Below are 21420 nucleotides of genomic sequence, written 5' to 3' on the forward strand. Positions count from 1 at the left end.
GGAATCAAACCTGGGACCTTTCAGTCCGCAGGCTGACACTCTATCCACTGAGCCAAACCGGTTTCGGCTTTAGTTGTAATTTTGATGTGGTTGTGAGAGGCAGCAAGTACAGGTGTTTACCTATGCCGCCATCTTGGCTCTCAGCTGTTGTAGTCCTCTTAAAGGACAGGACCAGATAGCTGTCTTGCAGAAGAGGACAGTCTATCCATGTGCTGACAGAGTCCACACTGATCTTCGTACCTCCCCCATCTTCCCTACAGACTGTGGAGGAGGAAAAGAATTTCCTCTACCCCCAAGGTTCTTTCAGCTGGTCTAATCAAAGAAACATGAGACAGATTCGCAGGAGAAAAAAAACAAATTTAATTACATACATAAGTATGGGAACCCTGCATACATGAGAGTCAGAGACCTCACATACACAAAAGGTTCAAAGACAAACAGGGAAAATGATTTGGTATACTAGTGTGTGGCATTTTGAGCTAAGGGTCACCTTGGGGCTTCAGCGGGGAGGGAGGTCATTGCAGAAAGATAAGAGCAGAAGTTTGCCTGACCTATAAATAGGTCAAAAAAGATTATGACTGATGATCTCTTATTATGGGCAAGGCCCCTAATTCAAGTTCTTCTAGGTAGTTAAGGAGGGAGAGTGTGTTCTCTTGAGCACACAGGGTCTTGGTTACCTTTAGCTCAAAACAATCCACATACCACGGGTGACTTGTTCTGAACCCATACAAGACACTCCCAATCCCTTTCCAGCTCTGTGATTCAGCATAAGCACCCTCAGCCCCAAGTCATCCTTGTCTCCTGTGAACTCTCTACCAGCTCCAGCCAGTCCTGGCCTGGATCTTAGCTGGGAAGCACTTAAGGCACAACTTCTTCCTGGGTGTGGTCAGAGGCCCCTGGTTATCTCGGGCTTCAGTGTCTAAGTCCCAAAGTTATAACCTTATTATAACACAACTGATGAACTTATGCACCACTCACAGAAGTGGCAGGGAAACTAGGTGGCAGGGTAAGGGGGGAGATGGCAACTGGGATAGCAAGATGCATTTCTGCCATTTGAAAGGCTATGGGTGAGTAGATTCCCATGTGCCATATGCAGATATCTCAATTCCAACTAAACTAGCCTTCCTCCTAGCCAGCCAGACACCCCATCCTCCTTGTCAGCCATCCCCCAGCTGCCCTTCCAGTGTTGCACATACGCAGAAATAAGAGGCAAATCGGATGCCCTTTCATCAAGTGGACAATGAGCTTGGAGAACAATTTCCTCCCACTAACAAAGAATCTGGCAGAAATAGACCAGCTCAAATTAAAGGATTTATATGCATGCATATTAGCATAACCAATGGACACAGACACTGGGGCGGTGTCCAGGTCTTGCCCAGGCTGGGAAGGAATGGGGGAGGGGTCAATTGGGGAAAAAGGAGACATATTTAAAACTTTAGACAATAAAAATAAATAAAAAACAAATAAATAAATAAATAAATAAAAGGGCTTTGCCTAAAAAAAATAGAGCAGCTCAGAAAGAGGGATAGAAAATTGACAAGGACACTGACACAAGCGCTTCAAAAGAAGGCAATTTGAATATCAAAGGTAGGAGAGAGGCCCTCAGGAAACTGATGAAACTCTTGAATATTTTTGCAAAGAGATTCCTCTTTATCTTCCTGTCCTTGTTGTAAAATGAAGGAAGACAAACTGTGCTGTTATCTAATTTTGTCAACAGCTAATGCCAAAAATATCCACTCATTCTTTTTTTGTTAGTCTAAGAACACACAACATCCATTTTATTAAGTAGATGAAATATATATTTATGATTTTTAGTTTTGTTCGAAGATAAAGTTCTAATCAAACCCCCCCTTTTTTTCTCACCATTTATTATGACATTTTAGATAAGGTTGGTGAGGGCAGTGAGACGAGGCTGAAGGCAGGCCTAAGAAAGGAGAGAGAATATTTTAAGCAACAGCTAACAGGATGTGGAATGGACCGTTTCCTGTTGTCTAGAGCTTCAAAGCCGAAGTCAATGTGTGATAAGGAACCCCACACTCTAAGGAGAGGTGCTAACGAAATCCCACAGCACTTCCTAGGGAAAGGCTAGAGGTTCCTGAGAAAGTTCTTTGAAGGGAGTTTGTAAGAGGAGCATGTTTTGCTCTTTCCTTCCTTCCCCATGGGGAAGGGAGCCAGTCACCCAAGCAAGCAAAAAGGGGGGCTGGGGGAACCTCAGGGTTGGGGAGGGCCTGCAAGAACAGGCAAATAGGCCTCTCAAGTTACTGGTCCCTCATTTCATGGATAGAAGCTTGTTGAATGGCAAAAACATTTTAGACGGCACAGCACAACCACCAGAGTGAAGAATGCCAGGGTCTTGGGAGAGCTTTCCATGTGTCCGCTGAAGTTTGGGGATGAGAAGGAGGAGAAAGGGCTTGAAGACTGGCACGTGGCCGTCGGGGAGTTCTAAAAGCAGAAGGCCAGTTGAAACTAGGAGGCAGGGTAAGAGGGAAGATGACAACTGGGATAGTAAGATGCATTTCTGCCATTTGAAAGGCTATGGGTGAGTAGATGCCCATGAACCAAGTGTTGGCCAGAGGGCTACCTTCTGGGGAAGAGGGTTCCAGCAGAGAGTACATTATCCTGGTGCAGTGTGGGAAAGGGCATTATCCTGGTGCAGTGTGGGAGAGGGCATTATCCTGGTGCAGTGTGGGAGAGGGCATTATCCTGGTGCAGTGTGGGAGAGGGCATTATCCTGGTGCAGTGTGGGAGAGGGCATTATCCTGGTGCAGTGTGGGAGAGGGCATTATCCTGGTGCAGTGTGGGAGAGGGCATTATCCTGGTGCAGTGTGGGAGAGGGCATTATCCTGGTGCAGTGTGGGAGAGGGCATTATCCTGGTGCAGTGTGGGAGAGGGCATTATCCTGGTGCAGTGTGGGAGAGGGCATTATCCTGGTGCAGTGTGGGAGAGTGTATTATCCTAGTGCAGTGTGGGAAATCCTCGTTGTGGGAATAGGGGAGAAGATCTCAAAAGTGCCCTTAGTAAGCCCTTAAAGGGGGTGGCTTAGAATACAGGGGACTCCAGACACTTAGGCAAAAGCTACCAATGGCATGTGTTGAACAGAATGACCTCTGTCCCTTTGCTCTCATTTTTCCCCATCTGCTCAGCCCTAAAGGATCCTAAAGAAGGCTGGTAGGGGGAAGGGGAAGTGGAGAAGGCAAATCAAGAAAAATGGAAGAATAAACCATGCCCTCTTCCCCACTGAAGGTTCTTAACCCCCATGTTAGACCTGAGCTACATAAAGTGAAGAAACTTTAAAGTGGGTGTGAGATTCAAATTTGGGTTTAGATTGGAGCTTTTGATAGCCCCAGATGGTACTGTTCTGATATCTGAAAGTGATCAAGGTTTGAGATCTGCCGAAGAAATCACCAAAGAGCAAAAAAGGAGAGTCAGGCAGAACTTATTTGAAGATAGTGGTAGGAGAAAAAAAACCCACGAAATTGAATCTTACCAAGTTAAACTTGCTCAATACACTGGTGACATGTGTTTGAAAAAGAGTAATATTCCAATTTGCAACAGAAGAGGTTTTCCATTTCACACGTGCACTTACTCTCAGACTTTCAAGACAGAGCTCCTGCTCTGGAAGAATGCACAGTCTGGGGGAAAACTGGGAGGGGAGTAAGTGGTTATAATACAGTGTCATATTGGGGAGGTACAGGGCACCACATGAACATAGAGGAGGGCCACCAACCCCATCTTGGGGGCCAGGGAAGACTTTTAATGAGGTGACATCTTGGCTGCATTTTTATAGAAAAGTAAGAGTTGCCCAGACCAAAGAGGGGGTAGGAGGGAGGTTAAAGACAGAATGGGAAGGGGGTCAAAGAAAGGAGGAGGTTGGGGAGTGTTGATGAATTGACTTTTAAGTGTATTGATCATATAAGTAGATATGAGCCTGCAGGTCAGGAGGCCTGTCTGTGGGCTCAAGATGGTAATTAGGCACCATCCCCCCATGCCATATTTGGAGCCCTGTGGGCAGATCAGATATCTCTCAGGATAAGTGCACATATAGAGGGCAGGGGGGCGAAAGTAGGTTTACAGTTGTTCATATGGAGAATAATACATAGTTAATAATTAATTATGCAAGAATAAACTCTGTTCCACGTACTCATGACTGTAAGCCTACTTTCGCCAACCCCATAGAGAAGACAGAGGCCGTGAGTATAGGTTGATCAGATCAGGATGCATTTGGGAATGCCTGCACCTAGGACTTCAACACCTGGATCCTGTCCTAGGACTCTGAGGCAGATGAGGTCATAAATGGAGCCAGGCAGAGGAAGCTCCCAAGGAATGGGCTTTAGCCCCTGGCATTGGGGAGGAATCCTAGCCCCGGTGCACTGCGATTCCTTATGGAACCACACAGACTCTCTGGCCTGCAGGAGGCAGACCTAAGACTTAGATCCAACAGACTAAGCCACCTGTCTTCTCAAGCCCAGATGCAAATCTCCGCTCTGTCTTACCCCTTTTATAGAGAGGCAGGATGAAGCCTAGAAAGGCCATGGCAAAAAATGACAAGGAAACAAAGCGGGTGTTGTTCTGGTGCCTGGAGCACTGCTGATGGAAACTGCACCTGGAGGACAAGTGCTTTCCCAGCCGCAGATGGCCACAGGCTGACTCACCACACCAGACACTTGGGAAGATAAGAACCCCAAAGGAGGTTCCAAGAAGAAGAAAGCATCAACTCCATACCCTTTGGCTGAAAAAAGGGCTTCACTGTGAATTACGTGTCAACCAGTTTTTCCGTAAGAGTTGCAGAACCATCCAAGCCCCTAGAGGCCAAGAGGGATTCCCAATGTTCAAGGAGTGGATGGAGGAAGAAAGATGGACAGAGCAGTCAGAAAGGTGGGAGAAACAAGAGGAAGGTGTGTTCCCAAAGAAGCTGAGGGATGAGAGTCTAGAAAGTTGATTAACAGAAGAACAAAATGTGCCCACTGGATTTGATGGGGGGAGGGGGTGGTCACTGGTCACCTTGACAAAACCACTTCCAGCACCGTGATGGATTCAGGTGCCAGACTGTGAGTGCTCGGAGATGAATGGGATGTAAGCATCTGGAAGTAGTGAGTAGAGATTTCCCTTTCCAGAAGGCAATAGTGTGAGAAACAACAAGTACCAATAGGGATATAATGGTATGAAAGAAGGTTTTTCTCTCTGTCTTTTTTTTTTTATTTCAGGAGACTTTAGAGCATGTTTGAATAATGACAGGAAAGCGGGGGGGAGTTGAAGAGGAGAATGAATAAGGCAAAACTAAATGCAACAAGAACTCGGGAAGCAGGAAGGGATGGATCTGGAAGAGCACAGATGTTGCACAGGTGTAGACATGAGTCTTGGGCAAGAACAGGAACAGGCTTCCCCTAAGCTGGCAGAGGGGAAGACATAGGAGTAGATGTAGGTAAGTGATAACTAGAGGGGCAGAAAGATTGAAGTTTGCTTTCCTGGTGGATAATGAGGAATCACATGAAAGCATTTGTCAGTTTCAAAATATCTGAAGCCCTGGCCCAGCGGCTCAGCTGGCTGGAGCGCTGTCCCGTACACCAAAAGGTTGTGGGTGCATTTCTCAGTCAGGCCGCATTACCGAGGTTGCGGGTTCAACCCCCGGTAGGGGAGCATATGGGAGGCAACCAATCTATGTTTCTCTCTTGGGCCCCCTTCCTCTTTCTCTCACATCAATAAAAACATATACTCGGGTGAGGATTAAATATATAATTTGCATAAGTATTTCCTTTAATCCTCAAATCAAGCCAAACATGTGTTCTGGTTGGTTCCAAACCTGTGTCCACACTGTAGATTCTCTTTACTCTTGGAGACCCTGAGCCAGTGCTTTCCCTTCACACAACTAGAACTCAGACTAATCTTCCCTCAGGCATCGGCCCAAACCAGCTTTTCTTTCTTTCTTTCTTTTTTTAAACCTTTTTTTATTATCATGAACAATTATATATTTTTTCCATTTTTTTATTAAGGTATTATATGTGTACATATCTTACCATTGCCTCCCCCCACCCTACTCCCATACATGCCCTCACCCCCCAGAGTTTTGCGTCCATTGGTTATGCTTATATGTATGCATACAAGTCCTTCGGTTGATCTCTTATCTCCCCCACCTCTCCCTAACCTTCCCACTGTAATTTGACTTTCTGTTTTATGCTTTACTGTCTCTGTATCTATCTTTTTGTTCAACAGTTTATAATTTTCTTTATTATCCATAAATGAGTGAGATCATGTGGTATTTTTCTTTCATTGACTGGCTTATTTCACTTAGCATAATGTTCTCCAATTCCATCCAGGTTGCTGCAAATGGTAAGAATTCCTTCTTTTTTTATGGCAGCATAGTATTCCATTGTGTAGATGTACCATAGTTTTCTGATCCAGTCATCTGCTGACGGGCACCTAGGCTGTTTCCAAATCTTAGCTATTGTAAACTGCTGCTATGAACATAGGGGTGCATATATCCTTTCTTATTGGTGTTTCTAGTTTCTTAGGATATATTCCTAGGAGTGGGATTACTGGGTCAAATGGGAGTTCCATTTTCAGTTTTTTGAGGAACCAAGCCAGCTTTTCTGAGTCTCCCTTACAGTTGCTACCATTGAGGGAATCCAAACAATTGCCTTTTTTTTTACCTTACCATTGTGCCTCAAACTTCCCTGCCATCCAGTGGCAGCTAGCTCTAGCACGCTGGCCATGTTCATGGTCTGGACTATCACAGGAAAGGACGTTGACCAAGTCCAGATCTGTGTGAGATGCATGCTGCCTCCTCTTGGCTGTAGCCAGGGAATGTCCCCAGTGGAGGTTGACTTTGACGTAATTTGGGTTGAGGACACTTGGCTTTCTTAAAGTCACTCAGTACCCAAAGGAATTGGGGCAGTGGCCAGGCTCCTGGGCCTCTTAGATTCCCAGCTATAATTGGCCCCGTGGTCTCTCATCCAGATCTTTCTGTTCTGGAGTGGCACCATTACAACACATCTCTTGAAATCCCTTGTTGATTAGTTTTCAAAGCCAAAGAGAGGAGAAGGGCATGGTTATAGCTGCAAAAAGTGTACAAGGCAGAAGATTGCACTGGATCAAGGAAGCAAATCTGTGACTATCAAGTCAAGTGACATCTTTCTGCTTTTGTGCAAGCCAGTTTTGAAGGCTACTCTGAAAGAGAAATTTTGAAAATGCTTTGTGCAATAATTGCATCATTTGACTACAAAATTGCTTTCAAGACCGACATTTATTTGGATTATAATTCTAATGTGTTTGTTTAAAAGGTTCATTATGTTAGCTTACGCAGTCTCTCAGGCAATACTCCGACTGCTAAAATGAAGCTCTTCTAGCTGAGCGGAAAGATATTTCTTTCAAATGTGGATTCAGGATCCAACTTTGTGCCAAGTACCTTTGAACTTTCCAGTCCAGAAGAATATTAAGGCTTTTAACACTGTGAATCAACAATGTGGTTAGAGGTCATAGGTTTAAAAAATTCGACTCAGTGTAGCTTTGACTTGTACATTTAAGAGGCAGATCTTTCTGACCCCAGAGTGAAGGTGAACCTGCTAATGCCTGTTTTAAAGGCAGCTGTTTTCCTGGGTATTGAGCTTTCATATAAACCAAACAGACTCACATGTACTGAGCAAGCACTAGAATACACTGTTTCTGCTCAGGGAAACTGTCCCGATTACCCAGGACAATATTCCAGGAAATTGTGCTGGCCTCTCTCCATAATCTCCTGTCTTTCACTTTCCAACATTTCGGTGGCCATCACAGTGGGTTTTCTGTCCTTGTCCCAGACTCCATGTGAACTGCACTGGACCTCAAATTGAACTCTCCCCCAGGCTTGACCCTTGGTGCGTCCCAGGCCTGACACACTCCCTCTGGCCTCCTTGCTCTCGGCTGTTGCAGGAAACATCTCTCAGCACTTCTACTGGACGAGGCCCGGCCTCTCGTGAGAACAGCCAGTAGCAACTAATAGTCTGCAACTTCTGCATGGACCACAAGGCCATATGCAACAGGTGGGGGGTTGGGTCAGGGAGTAAACATCGTACATTTCCCCCAAAACATCAAGGTCCTAAGTTGCTCCTATTTTAGAGATGATGTCTCTTCAAAGAAGCCCTTCTGAATGCTGGAGATCCTCACCCAGGGACATGCTTATTGATTTTAGTGAGGGAGGAAGGGAGAGAGAGAGACATCAGTGTGAGAGAGAACATCGATTGGTTGCCTTTCTTATGTGCCCTGACTAGGGATTGAGCATGCAAACCTTTTTTGGTGTACCTGACTTTTGCAGTAAAAACCAACATGGGCTTATTGCACATTTTCTAAGCTCCTAGTAGAGATGAGTCATCGCAAGACTCCTGCTCCAATTCCCTACACTCATGAGAAGCCCTTCCCAGCCCCAGGGCAGAACCAGTGCCCCCCAGGCCCCATTGGGCAGAGAAAAACCATACGTGATCATAGCTTTGGAGGATTTTGTTTTTTCTTAATTTTGGAAGAAAAGGAACACATTCAGGGTAATGAGACAGTTACGTGTCAGAATGATTATTTGGCTCCTGGCTAAGTCTTGGTCTCACGGGAGGCAGAGAGGTAAAGCCTTGGTAGAAAAAAAAAAATGGCTTTTCCTTTCTGTAAACGCAACCTGAAAAAATACCAGCTGACTTGGTAGAGTCTCTGCCTGTCCCAAATGGAGGCGTTGGTGGTAGCAAAGAAAGTTTCCTTCAAGGCATTTCATCTTGGCTTTCCTGTGAATGAACTGGTAAGAACAGAATGGACAGGATGTAGATGGAGCTGGACTTTCTACATTTACACTGCCCACTGGAAGCCATTCTGTCGTAGTTTGGAAAAAGAAAAAAAAAAATTATTGAAAATCAAATACTCTACTTGTTTGTTTTTCACTTCAAAGACCCTAAATATCGCTTGATTGAGATGCAGAGCCTTTCACAAGTTCCCGGAGAGCTTAGCCATCAGACTTGGATGTCATTTCTCCAGAGGGACTTGGAGCCCCAGGCTGTACTGGGTGGAGGCGGCATGAGATTCTGATGGTGTCACACAATCCTCTGGCGGCCTTGTGCTGGTCCCCACCAGGCCCTCTGTTTATGATAGGGGCACAACTAGAATATTGGGGACCAGAAATAGTCATTATGCTCTGTGAACCGTGATTGTTTTGTTTTAATTAAAGAAGGCACATTCTAACCTGGCTGGGAGTTGCATGTGGGTCCTGGGAGCTCACCTGGAAATGCAGCCCATCCTCCCCATCAGGGAGCTGCCTGTTATCATGGAAAGATTAACAACCTTGTTTCAGAAACCAGAACTGCCTGCCCCTTGAAGACTCCCAGCCTTTGCATACCCACAGGCCTTTGCATTACTTGTTAACTGCCCATTTGGCATGCCCTCTTGCCTACTTCCCCATGTAATCTTTGTCCTTCTACCCAATATAAGCAGCGGGCTTATGGGGAGAGGCAGAGCAGATTTTGTGGGTGACCTGCTGCTCTCCCATACTGCTGGCAGTATTGGAATAAACGCTCATATGATTCAGCCCTGTCTCTGCTTAATTGGCTCAAGTAATGACAGGCAGCATGGACCCATTGATTGTCAGATTACATATTGTCCTCAGATTAGGCTTGTTTGAGTTTCTGTTGTTAAAAGAAAGGCAGAGGCTGCTTCCCGAAACTAGAAAAAAGGCACAAAAGCCCAATGCAATGGCCTCTCCACCTCCAGGCACCCCAAAAGCTCTCTGAGCCCACCACTGCCCTGGCATAGAGAGCAGGAGAAAAATGAGTTTAAAACCCAGAGCCAGGGGTAGGGAAGGAATTCTTCAAGTCCAGGTCTCTGAGTCTCCTTGGAGTTGGCCCTGATAACCCTAAGGTCAGGCTTGGTTTAAATGCCCTGCAGGGGCTCTGAGCCCTGGGGTTCTAGCCAGGATCACTGTTTAGTTTCGCTGGGAATGTGCTTAGGCTTTAGGCTTTGCTAGACCACAGGATTCCAGGATAATGGGGTGAGAGGGTTGTGCTCCAGGGGCTGGATGCCTGCCTCCCTGGTACCAACTGGGCCTCTCTCAGCATCTCCCCACCACCTTCCATGGAAGGCCCCTTAACATGTGGGGTCAAATGTAAAGGCTTTAGAAATGTTGGAAGAAATGTTAGAGATTATCACATCCAACTCTCTCCCTTTAAATTGTAGTAAAATAAACATAAAAGTTATCATGTTAACCATTTTTAAGTGTACACTTTCGTCACATTAGGTTCATTCATAATGTTGTACAATCTTCACTACTACCCATTTTCACAACTGGTTCATCATCTCTCTCTCTCTCTCTCTCTCTCTCTCTCTCTCTCTGAAAATCAGTGTTAAAAAATGTCTCCTCAGGTGAGGATTAAAAAATAATAATACAAATAAAATTTTAAAAATATTTAGCAGTTCCTGTCCACTCTTCCTTCCTCCCTATCTCCAGGTACTTACTGCCCCTCAGAAGCAACTACCGTATGTCCATTTCTTTTAGTTTTGTTAATTCTATTTCATTTTTCATATTTCATAATTATATGCTTGACTGCTATTTATTGTTTTATCATTTTTAACATCTGTTGATATGTTGTTTTCATAAACAAGAATTTGTCTTTTATATGTCTCTTATCTCTTCTTTTTCTCTCCACTCCATCTCGCAACAATTATATAATTTTTGAAGTTAAATTAATATTCAATGTTTACATCATGGTGATATAAATATTATTTACTAACTAGCTAAATAATGTACCCTGATTATGTTTCCTTCTTATATAACTTTCTGCTTTTTTTTGGACTAAGAAATTGCCTCAGTTTTTTAATGACTGTTGCCCATACACCTATTGCTATTTTTTTTCTAAATGCTCCATAGATTTTTTTTTATTGAAGTATAGTTAACATGCAATATTATATTAGTTTTAGATGTACAATATAGGGATTTGACACTTAATTACCTTATGAAATGACCAACATGCTATGTCTAATAACCATCTGTCACCAAAGTTATTATAGTATTATTGCTATAGTCCCTATGGTGTACATTACATCCCCATGACTTATTTCTTTTGTAACTGAAAGTTTGTAATTCCTAATCTATTTCACCCATCTCCCAATCTTCTTCTCTTTGGCAACCATCACTTTGTTCTTTGTATCTATGAATGTATTCTATGAATGTTTGTTTTGCTTTTTTTAGATTCTATATGTAAGTGAAATCATATGGTATTTGTCTTTCTCTGACCTATTTCACTTAGCATAATACCCTCTAGGTCCATTCATGTCACAAATGGCAAGATTCCATTCTTTTTGTGTGTGTGTGTGTGGCTGAGTAATAAATATTCCATTGTATATATGTACTATATCTTCTTTATCCATTTGTCTGTTAATGGACACTTAGATTATTTTCATATCTTAACTGTTATAAATAATGCTGCAATGAATATATATCTTTTTGAATTAGTGTTTTCATTTTCTTTGGATAAAGAAGTCAAATTGCTACATCACATGGTAGTTCTATTTTTAATCTTCTGAGGAGCCTCATACTGTGTTTCATAGTGATTGCACCAGTTTGCAATCCTACTGATGGTGTTCAAGGGCTCCTTCTCTCCTCATCCTCACCAGTACTTATTTGTTGACTTTTTGATAATAGACATTCTGACAGGTTTGAGGTGATATTTCACTATATATATCACAATGTTTTCAAAACTAAGGAATACTGCTGCCAGTTCTATAATGCAGGGTATATATAGACCTGTTTTTGTCTCTCCCTTCCTGATTCTGACATTAGCATCCAACTTCCTCTGCTTCCTATGGATAATAGTTCCTGTCCTGCTACCTATTCCATGTGGTTCTAGTAGGACTGCCAATCACAATGTCTTGCTTCATCCCCCTGGCTTCAGTGATTGGTTCATGGAAAAGGCAACAGACCTAAGTTGGGCCAATCAGGGTCTTTTCCCTAGACATATAAATATTAAAGCAGCAGGCAAGAACTCAGTTTTCCCTATGGGGTTGCTAAGCTTGGAAGCCAGTTCTATTTCTATTTGTCTCCCCTCACCCCACTTATGTGACTAAACAAATAGGGTGTGTGCATGGCAGGGCGGGGGGTAGGGGGGCTGTTGGTTGTTGCTTAAACTGGTGTGAGTTGGTTTTTTGTAATTTACACCTGAGGTTGTTGCTTCAGCATGCATATAATGGATTGGATACAGGATTTAGAGGGAGGACTTGTGTTCGAAGCCCAAAGTCAGTTCTTATTAACTGTGTTTAAGATATCTAATGTATCTAAACTTCAATTTCTTCATCTATATAATGAACAAGGTATTTGTGTGGGTTAAGTGAGTAATTGTGTGAAAGTGCTTTGGATAATAATACAATGTTGTCTAAATGTTACTAATCCAAGCACCCTTCTCCTAAAAAGGTGTGTGTGGGCCCTCGCTGGTTTGGCTCAGTGGGTAGAGCACCAGCCTGCAGAATGAAGGATCCAGGTTCTATTCCAGTCACTGGCACACCTTGGTTGCAAGCTACATTCTGGCCCTGGTTAGAGCACTGTGCTCTAGGCAGCTAATTAATGTGTTTCTCTCACATCAATGTTTCTCTCTGTGTCTCTTCCCCTCCCTTCCACCCTCTAAAAACCAAAGGATGGCACAATTCACCATAGCTAAGATTTGGAAACAGCCTAAGTGCCCATTAGCAGATGACTGGATTAGAAAACTATGGTACATCTACACAATGGAATACTACACTGCTGTAAAAAAGAAAGGAACTCTTACCATTTGCAGCAGCATTGATGAAACTGGAGAGCATTATGCTAAGTGAAATAAGCCAGTCAGTGAAAGAAAAATACCACATGATCTCACTCATTTATGGATAATAAAGAACATTATAACCTGATGAACAAAAAGATAGATACAGAGGCAGAGAAGCATCGAACAGACTGTCAAATTACAGCGGGAAGGCTGGGGGAGGGCGGGAGGTAAGAGATCAACCGAAGGACTTGTATGCATGCATATAAGCATAACCAATGGACGCAAGACACTGAAGGGTGAGGGCATGAATGGGAGTGGGGTGAGGGGGCAATGGGGAGATATGGACATATGTAATACCTTAATCAATAAAAAATATTGAAAGGAAAAAATATCCTCAAGTGAGGATTAACCTAAAAAAAAAAAAATAGGTGTGTGGCGGGCAGAGAGAGGTCTGAGACTCCCTTGTGAATCCTCCCACTCAACCCACTCTACCCAAGGCAACCACTGTTTAGACTTCTATCATCATATTGTCAGCAAACCTGGATCTGAATCCCAACGCTGCTAATTTTTAACAGTATGACTTTAGATAAGTTACCTAACTACTCTGAGTTGCAGTGTTAGCATTAGTAAAATGGAGTTAATTAAACAACAACAACAACAACTTGCCTTGGAGGGTTGTTGCAAAGCATGCTAGGGTAACATAAGCTTTCTAATGAAGATCCTTAAAATGTGCTTAGAACAAGTGGTTTATTTTTGTCATGAAACCATCAGAACAGGTACTCTGGGTTGGTAACTGGCTTAGGACACCAGCTCATGGATTTGAAGACCACTACAAACTCAACCAAAGGGAAAGGGGAAAAGAGCATGAGGAGGGTGGCTCCCCCTAAAGGTTCCAGCTTGAGTGTAGCATGCTGTTGCTCACCTTCCATTGGTGAAAGTTGTAGACACATGACCTCACCTGGCTTAAGGGAGACTGGGAAATGTAGTCCCAAGCTGGACAGCCATGTTCCAGCTACAACTCTTGCCAGGGAAGAGGGAACCGATTGTGGTGGAGAGCTGCTGCACAAGGAGTAGATGAAATAATGTATATAAAGTGCTTAAGTATTCTCCGACACAGGTAGTACACACATAATAGCTGTTTCAGCATTATTCTCTCATGCAATAGGATGTAGAAAAGAAAGCTTTTCCTCAAACTAGGCCACCAAATGACTCTTTCTAGGAAAAATGTACTGATCTCATGGTCATCTTCTGCCAGCTTCCTTTGGCAGCTTGGAGCACAACTCTCAGCCCCTCTTCTCCAAGGGCCTTCATTCCTCTGCCCCAAAGAGCTTCTAAAATGCTCCCTAGTGAGAATCTTGAAAGACAAGCCAGGGAGAAAGTCCAGCTGCAACTGCTTGAATGCCCCGTTTACTTATAGGATGAGCGGAGAATAGAAGACAATGAAAAGATGACAAATGAGTGTGAGACTTGCTACATTTCCCAGCCTTGTTTTGGCCATACTACAAATTCATGCAGATCAGCGTGGAGACCCTGAGAATCTATTTCTTGCTAACTCTGGGACCGACTACTCCTATTCTGCTGGCAGGCTCGGGGGGGAGAGGGGTGGGCACTGGGTCGTAAGAGGATAGCTACAATTATTAATGCATGGTACCCCTTCCGATGTCATAAACAATGCAGGCCTCAGTCCCATTACTTACGGAAATTTGCAGTAGGAAACTAATGAAGTCTCTAATTATGAAGTCCTAGCTATTTAGTCTTCCGAGGAGGCAAGGTTCCTAATACATACTCTGGCAGAGGCCATAAGCTGGGGTGGGCTGTGTTGTGCAATTGGTCGAGTGTGAGTATGAGAGACCACCCACAGGCCGAGTGTGGCTTGTTCATGACTTCAGCAGATGGGCTACCAAGGAAACAAAATTCCCCACTGCCCTTTCCCTGCCCCAGCCCCACCCTCTGGCCTGCCCAGCCTCAGGGAGGAATGGGGACTCAGCTAAGGACAGCTCCCTGCCCTTAGCTCATCCACAAGCTTTACCTGGCTCCTCAGCAACGTGTTTTGAGTGTCTGCATGAGCAATTAATTTGCAGGCGCACCTATGATCTGGGGATGGGATGTGCTTCCCTCCATCCTGCTTATTACAGTGTCCAGCTGTGACCAAGTGCAGGCATTGCTTAGAAAAGAAAAAGGAGTAGGCATGATTCTCTCCCCTACTTGGAATATAAAGAAACATGAGGAAACCAAGAAGTACTTCTGCACTCTTACAAAAGTGGGTGCAGGTTAGAGATGTTTGGCTGGGGGCATGGGGGAGGACTTGGGGGATAAAGGATGAACAGCCTAAGGCCTAGTCTACACATACATTGTGAAGGAAAGGCAGGCGATCCTGATCATTTGGGTTAAAATTCTTTTACCGAAAGACCCAGAAAACTGAAGCTAGGTTGCTTTTATTTATTTACTTATTTCTAGCCCGACTGTCATAGAGCATGAGCTCAGTTTTCTTCCTCAGTTCGAGTAATTTTACAGGGAACTCAGTCCATTGCCTTGTTCCTGACAAGCTTCAAATCCCACATCCAGGAGGCCGCTCCTAGAGGCAGCCGTGTGTTTTGGTCACCTCAGCAGCCCCTTTCTGATGGCTGAAGGGGACTGGTGCCCTATTGGGGGCAGGTGATCAGGAGAATGCCTTGCCTTCTGTAAACTAAGAGCCAGATAGAACCCACCCTGGATTTCCAAGAGATGTACTAACAGAGAGAGGAAGCCTGAATTAGAAGCTTTCAAAACCTCTTGAGCGGTATCCATGGAAACTGGAGCAAACAGAGGTAGCAGGCAGCCTTACCTCAGGCTGTGGAGCCAGCCCAGAGTGAGTCAGAGCCCATAAAAAGCGCTCTGCGACGTCCCTGCACAGACTTACGGCTCTTGCACGCAGTTTCACTTCGGCGTGGAGCCCCAGAGTCACCCAGCTGGTGGTTAATTGCAGGAAAGATCCTGGGAAATAGATCAGGAACAGAGAGTGGTTTGTGTCCGTGTGATCATTAAAATTTGATCAGAAGCTGGAAGTGGCTAGTTACCTTTCGATGGCATTTTTCTGAGAGCCGGTTCTAAAAAGCAGTTCCCAGCCTGCCCCACGATGAGCTCTCCCTTGAATTCCCCCCAAGTAATATTGGGAGGCAACGCTGCTTAATGGGTTAGAGAATAAAGTGGAGCAAAGGAGATGAGTGGGTTGGGACCTTTTCAGGTGGTGATGTGGAAAGGAGAGCAAGAGAAAAGGGTTTCTGGCTTACGACAATTGGTTAAAAAACCAAAGTCTTCTCAACAATGAGTACGGATGACTTCTGTCTCTGGGTTAGGGGGAAATAGCATATAAGCAACCTTAAGTTTCCATGCCCATGAGGCCTTACGGATGAGTAAGGTTCACGCTTGGATGTGCAGCATTTTCCCTGGGTTCCAGTGCCGCCGGTCCTTGTCTGTGGTGTCACCTTAGGTGGCAGCTTCTGGAAGCTCCAGGCCCGCCGGCCTGCACTGAGGACTACCTCTCCTGGGGCCCTGGCAGCACCTAAATCCACCCAATTTCACCTTATTACACCTTTGCGATTGCCTTTTTATAGCTATCTCCCCTGCTAGACTGTACGCTCGTTTTGAGAAAACTCTCTTGCTTTATTGAGTTCCGTGCTGGGCACTCAAAAAATGTTCCATAAATATTGAACGAATGAAAAAAATGAATGGTGGCTAAGTTTCCAGCTCTTCCATAGTAATCTATACAGTATATTTCAACAGGAGAAAAATAAAGCCCTAACTCTTACTTTTCATCGATGATTTACGTTGTTTCATTCTCCCATTCCGACGAAGAATAAACCCTACATCTGACAATTCCTAATAGTTCTGTGGATACTCAGAGCTTTGCTGGAAAGTGCGTCTTGACTTCGAACCAGGGGCTCAGGACACTACAACCCTGTTCGTCCTGCTTCGGTGCCCTTACTGAAGGCAGTTGCTTTCTGCCTCCCCACCTGCTCCGGCTGTGAGAGGGGGTTCCTTCCGCCCCCTGCACTTGGTGCATAAAGAGTGTGTCTTCTAGTGGTCACAGCAGAAAGAAAGCCACCTATTCACATGCATAAGCACATGCTTGTATCCTGGGGAACATTCCTTCAGCAATGGGTTTGTATCCTGGGAGCTGCCTCTTTTTTCTTCCCTTCTGTTCTCTCTCTCTCTCTGTCTCTCTCTCTGTCTCTCTCTCTCTCTCTCTCTCTCTCTCTCTCTCATTTTCAGGTATTGAAAAGAAGAAAAATTAAAAGACAATTTTGAATATTTTCCCCAGTAATAAAAGCATTAAGAACACTCAGCTCTTAGCCTATTCTCACTCTGCACTCTTACAATTAGCCAAAAAGAATCAGCCATTACCACCTGCTTTGAGAGTATCTACTTCTTTATATTTTAGCACTGTTTCCTTTGTGCATTCCTCAGCTTTGCTCTTGCCATCTTGCATTATGCAAACACATCTCTCTCTGTCTTGAGTTGCCACTAGCTCAGGAAAGCTTTTGCCCTGGCAGACTGGATTGTGGAAATTTTTAGTTACTTAACTGTGAGCTAATGTTGGCAGCTGGAACAGGAGGTTCAGGAATGGCAAGGGGATAAGAAAGTAAATAGGGTATGCCCTGGCTGGTGTAGGTCAGTGGATAGAGCATCGGTCTGCACACTGAAGGGTCTCAGGTTTGATTCCCAGTCAAGGGCACATACCTCCGTTGCAGACTCAGGTTGCAGGCTCGATCTCAGGCCCTCATTGGCAACCAATTGATGTGTCTCTCTCACATTGATGTTTCTCTCTCTCTCTCTCTCTCTCTCTCTCTCTCTCTCTCTCTCTCTCTCTCTCTCCCTCCCTCCTACTCCTACCCTCATCCCTCCCTTCCATCTTCCATTCTCTCTAAGACATTTCCTTCAGAGTTGGCTAATGTGTCCACAGGGGAAAAAGATCTCCACATGCTGGGCCACCTCCCTAGGCCTCTATTTTTCAGCCCAGGCATTCTTTACCATTTTGATAGCTCGCAGATGCCTGCAAGCAGGTGTTTTTAATATTTTGTCCCACTCTTCTAATGAGTAGACTGGTTTAAATTGATCAGAGTATCATTACTAGAATCTCAGTTATTTTTAAAAGTATGGAATCTACTTAATTACATCACATAATTACATCACAGATTAAAAATGTATCTCAGTTCCAAGGTGATTTATTCAGCTTCTGTACAAATATTAGAGTATAAAAATATTTTCCTTTATTAGAATCTATGAAGAAAAATGCTGAAATTTCAGTAACTATTTTTAAATATATATATTTTTTTTATTGAGTTCAGAGAGAAAGGGAGAGGAAGAGAGAGATAGAAACAGCAATGATGAGAATCATTGACTGGCTGCCTCCTGCACACCCTCTACTGGGGATGGAGCCCGCAACCCAGGCATGTGCCCTTGACCAGAATCGAACCTGAGACCCTTCAGTCCACAGGCTGACGCTCTAACCACTGAGACAAACCGGCTAGGGCTTCAGTAACAATTTTGAAATTTCTAGTTGTTTTCTTATAGTATCAAGTAAATCAATATGAGATCTCTCTCCATTTACAATCTTCAACCACAATTTTTTTTTTACCTCTTTTGGATATATTATCACAGGGCAAAAAAATATGTATGTATTAATGTAGAACTTCATGCATTTTGGGTTGGCCTCTATTCTTTATGGGAAGTATGAAAATGTTTTTGCCCTTGAAAAATTCAGTCTTCAAATTTTTTCTTTTCTATATTTCTAAACTTTCTCCTTTACCTTCTCATACAGTTTTTAGCTCCTTTCACTCTGATTGCTATCTTGTACCAGAATCTCAGGAAATTCTCATTTTAAAGGAACCAGCATCATGATCAGAAGATAGCAGTAAACGTGGAATAAAAATAAATCAGACAATGGTATCGTAGGTCTAAGATGACTAAAGATCAATTAAATCTTTCTGATATTAGCTGTGTTGGAGCCTCTGGAATCTCTTGGGTTTGAATACTTTCTGAGCTCAGGATCTTGTCAAAGCAGATTAAAGATGTTTTTGGCTAGCTCTATTTTCCAGTTAAATAACCCTATATATTATGCTTATAACTGCACCATTAAATTTGGATTAGAACATATGAGATTTGCTTTAAAAAAAAAAAAAAGTTAATCAGTTTGTGCATAGATAGGAGGATTTGGACTTGACAAGTTTGCCCCATGCAATCTTGATACTCCCTTTCCTAAGACATACATATTAGAAGATCCTTCCAAGGAGATGACATCACTCGAGTCCTTCCATCACTGTGGGACCTCACATTAGAAGAATGAGTGACTAACTGTATCTTCCTGAAGGAACTCTTGTTGGGTTATAGCATAACCATCCATAGTGCAAATGTTAGCTGGCCACTGATCCAGTCCAGAATTCTCAGTTAAAGTTGCTTATTTGTTTTATCTATAAAACAACATTTATGAGTACCTCCTATGTACCAGCACTGGGAATAGAGCAATAAAAAAGGCATACTTGGTCTTTGCCTCATGGGACTTAAGTTCTAGTGGAGAAAACATGATAAAAATACATAACAGATAAGCAAGAGAATTGCAAGTTGTGCTGTGTAATCAAGGAAATAAGCAGGATGATATGAGAGAGTAACCAGAGAGGCCACTTTAGATAAGAGGGAGAGGGAGAGTCTGAATAAATGAACCTTGGCCTAAGGCCTGAGAATAAGGCGGCCACCCAAAGATCTGTGGGAGAGGAGTCCAGGGGGGAACAACCAATGGCAAAGGGTTTGGCATAGTCAAGGATCAGAGAGGGGACCACACTAGAATAGAGAGAGAAAAGGAAGAAATGACGGTGGGAAAGGTAGACAGGAATCAGATTTTTAGGGAGTTAGAGACCTTGGTAAAAGTTGTATGTGAATCTAATTATAAATAAATATTTTCTGAATATTCATAACTGGGGTGACTCAGCTAACCTCCCTATAAAGCCAAGGGAATTTGTCGGGGTTGATCTCTCAGAAATTGTAGTATCTGAGAAATGTACCAAATCACTAAACCCAAAGTCAGGAGTATGAACCTCAGCTGTGTTCATTATAAAGCGATTATAACGATACCTGGCCAGTTCATTCCATGGGGCTCTTATCAAGTCTGGATAAAATAATGCATGTGAAAATATTTATTAATACAGAGAACTGCATAAATACAAGGTGTTATTCTTGTGATTTCTGGCACAATCTGTCTCCTGTAACGATCTTTCAAAAAACATTTCAGAGGGTAACAAGCCATCTGGACATTACATCCTGGGTAAAGCAGGGGAGAATGTGCCCAACCCATGTGGTTACAGGAAGGGTTACATGAGGTTGCAAGTGTGAACAGGCCATACAGAATGCCCCACCCCCACCCCCAGCCATAGCTGCCTCCTCCCAACAAGCTTGGTTCAGTAGCTTAGCTCTGGATCTTTGACTGTGTCATCTCTAACTCCCACTTCAAAATTTACCTGTCCTATGACCATGCTTTCATGATTCTTCTCTGTAAGGTAAAGAAGGATACTCTTATGATATTCCCACCAAGTTATACCACCCAGATAAAATGAACTAGTTTTCAGAAGGCCTAAGCAGTAATTTTAGTTGGGGAGATATCAGAAGTCATCTTACTACGGAAGTCATCAGAAAGCCATATATATGTAATTCTGGATTTTTTTGGACTCCCCAAATTATAGCTACTGATTCTGCCCATCGGTAGTAATGGCTCTCCCCAGAAGGTTGGACAAAAAAACAGCACAACAGACATTATCACTACACAGTTCCCTTCACTTGGGTCTTATCATCCAATTTCAGGCCAGATCTTCCTGATTTATTCGCTACTTTAACACTCCCCATGCCTAACCCAACATTTTGAACATTTTCTCCTTCCTTCCTGCCTCACCAGGAGCTTATAGCTAAGGTGACAATATATCCCAGGATGGTCCTGGTCTTTATCTTTTTTTTTTCTGGCATAATTATTATGTTCACCTCTCTTTCAAATGTGTGCTAATACAGAAAATGAACTGCATTAAAAACCTACCTGTAGCTGAATGAGTGAAGCTGGATGTCAGATCTAGGGTGAGAGCAGAGAAAAAGCAGAACTATTAAGGCGAAATTAAAAAGTTGCCAATATGGTCTCCCCTGCAGCTCCATTCTCCAGCTCATTGGGCCCAGGCCAGCACTTGCTGGAATCGTAGGTATTGGGGATGAGGCTGATTCTCAGGAAAGGCATCTGATGGGCAAAGTGAAAGCAAGAGATTCACAGAAATTAGAGGTGAGAGGATTGGAAAGGAGAGTTTATCTTAAGGGGGCAGCAAAAGGTTGCATGTGCCCCATGAGGATGTGGGAAGACAGCATTTTGCTGCTTGGGTTTTATCTCCATTCCCAAGGGCAGGGAGAGTGCACAGTGTTGGCATCTGGGCTGATTCCCTTTGCTCCTCACCACTCAGGTGTTCCTGCCAAGGACCATAGGGAACTCACTCCTACCAGGCCAGTTGCCTGGGTTAGTTCTAGCTGCCTGGACCAGGAGGCAGGAGACCAGGGTCTGGCCCCATTTGTCACTCAGTGACCTTGAGAAAGTTACTTTCACTTTGACGGACAAGTTTTTCATCTGCGAGGTAAAGAGAGCTGAACCAGATGGTCTCTAAGGCAATAGTTCAAATTATGTATT

The sequence above is a fragment of the Eptesicus fuscus genome, chromosome 4 (assembly GCF_027574615.1).
Source record: "Eptesicus fuscus isolate TK198812 chromosome 4, DD_ASM_mEF_20220401, whole genome shotgun sequence".
In the NCBI taxonomy this organism is placed as follows: Eukaryota; Metazoa; Chordata; class Mammalia; order Chiroptera; family Vespertilionidae; genus Eptesicus; species Eptesicus fuscus.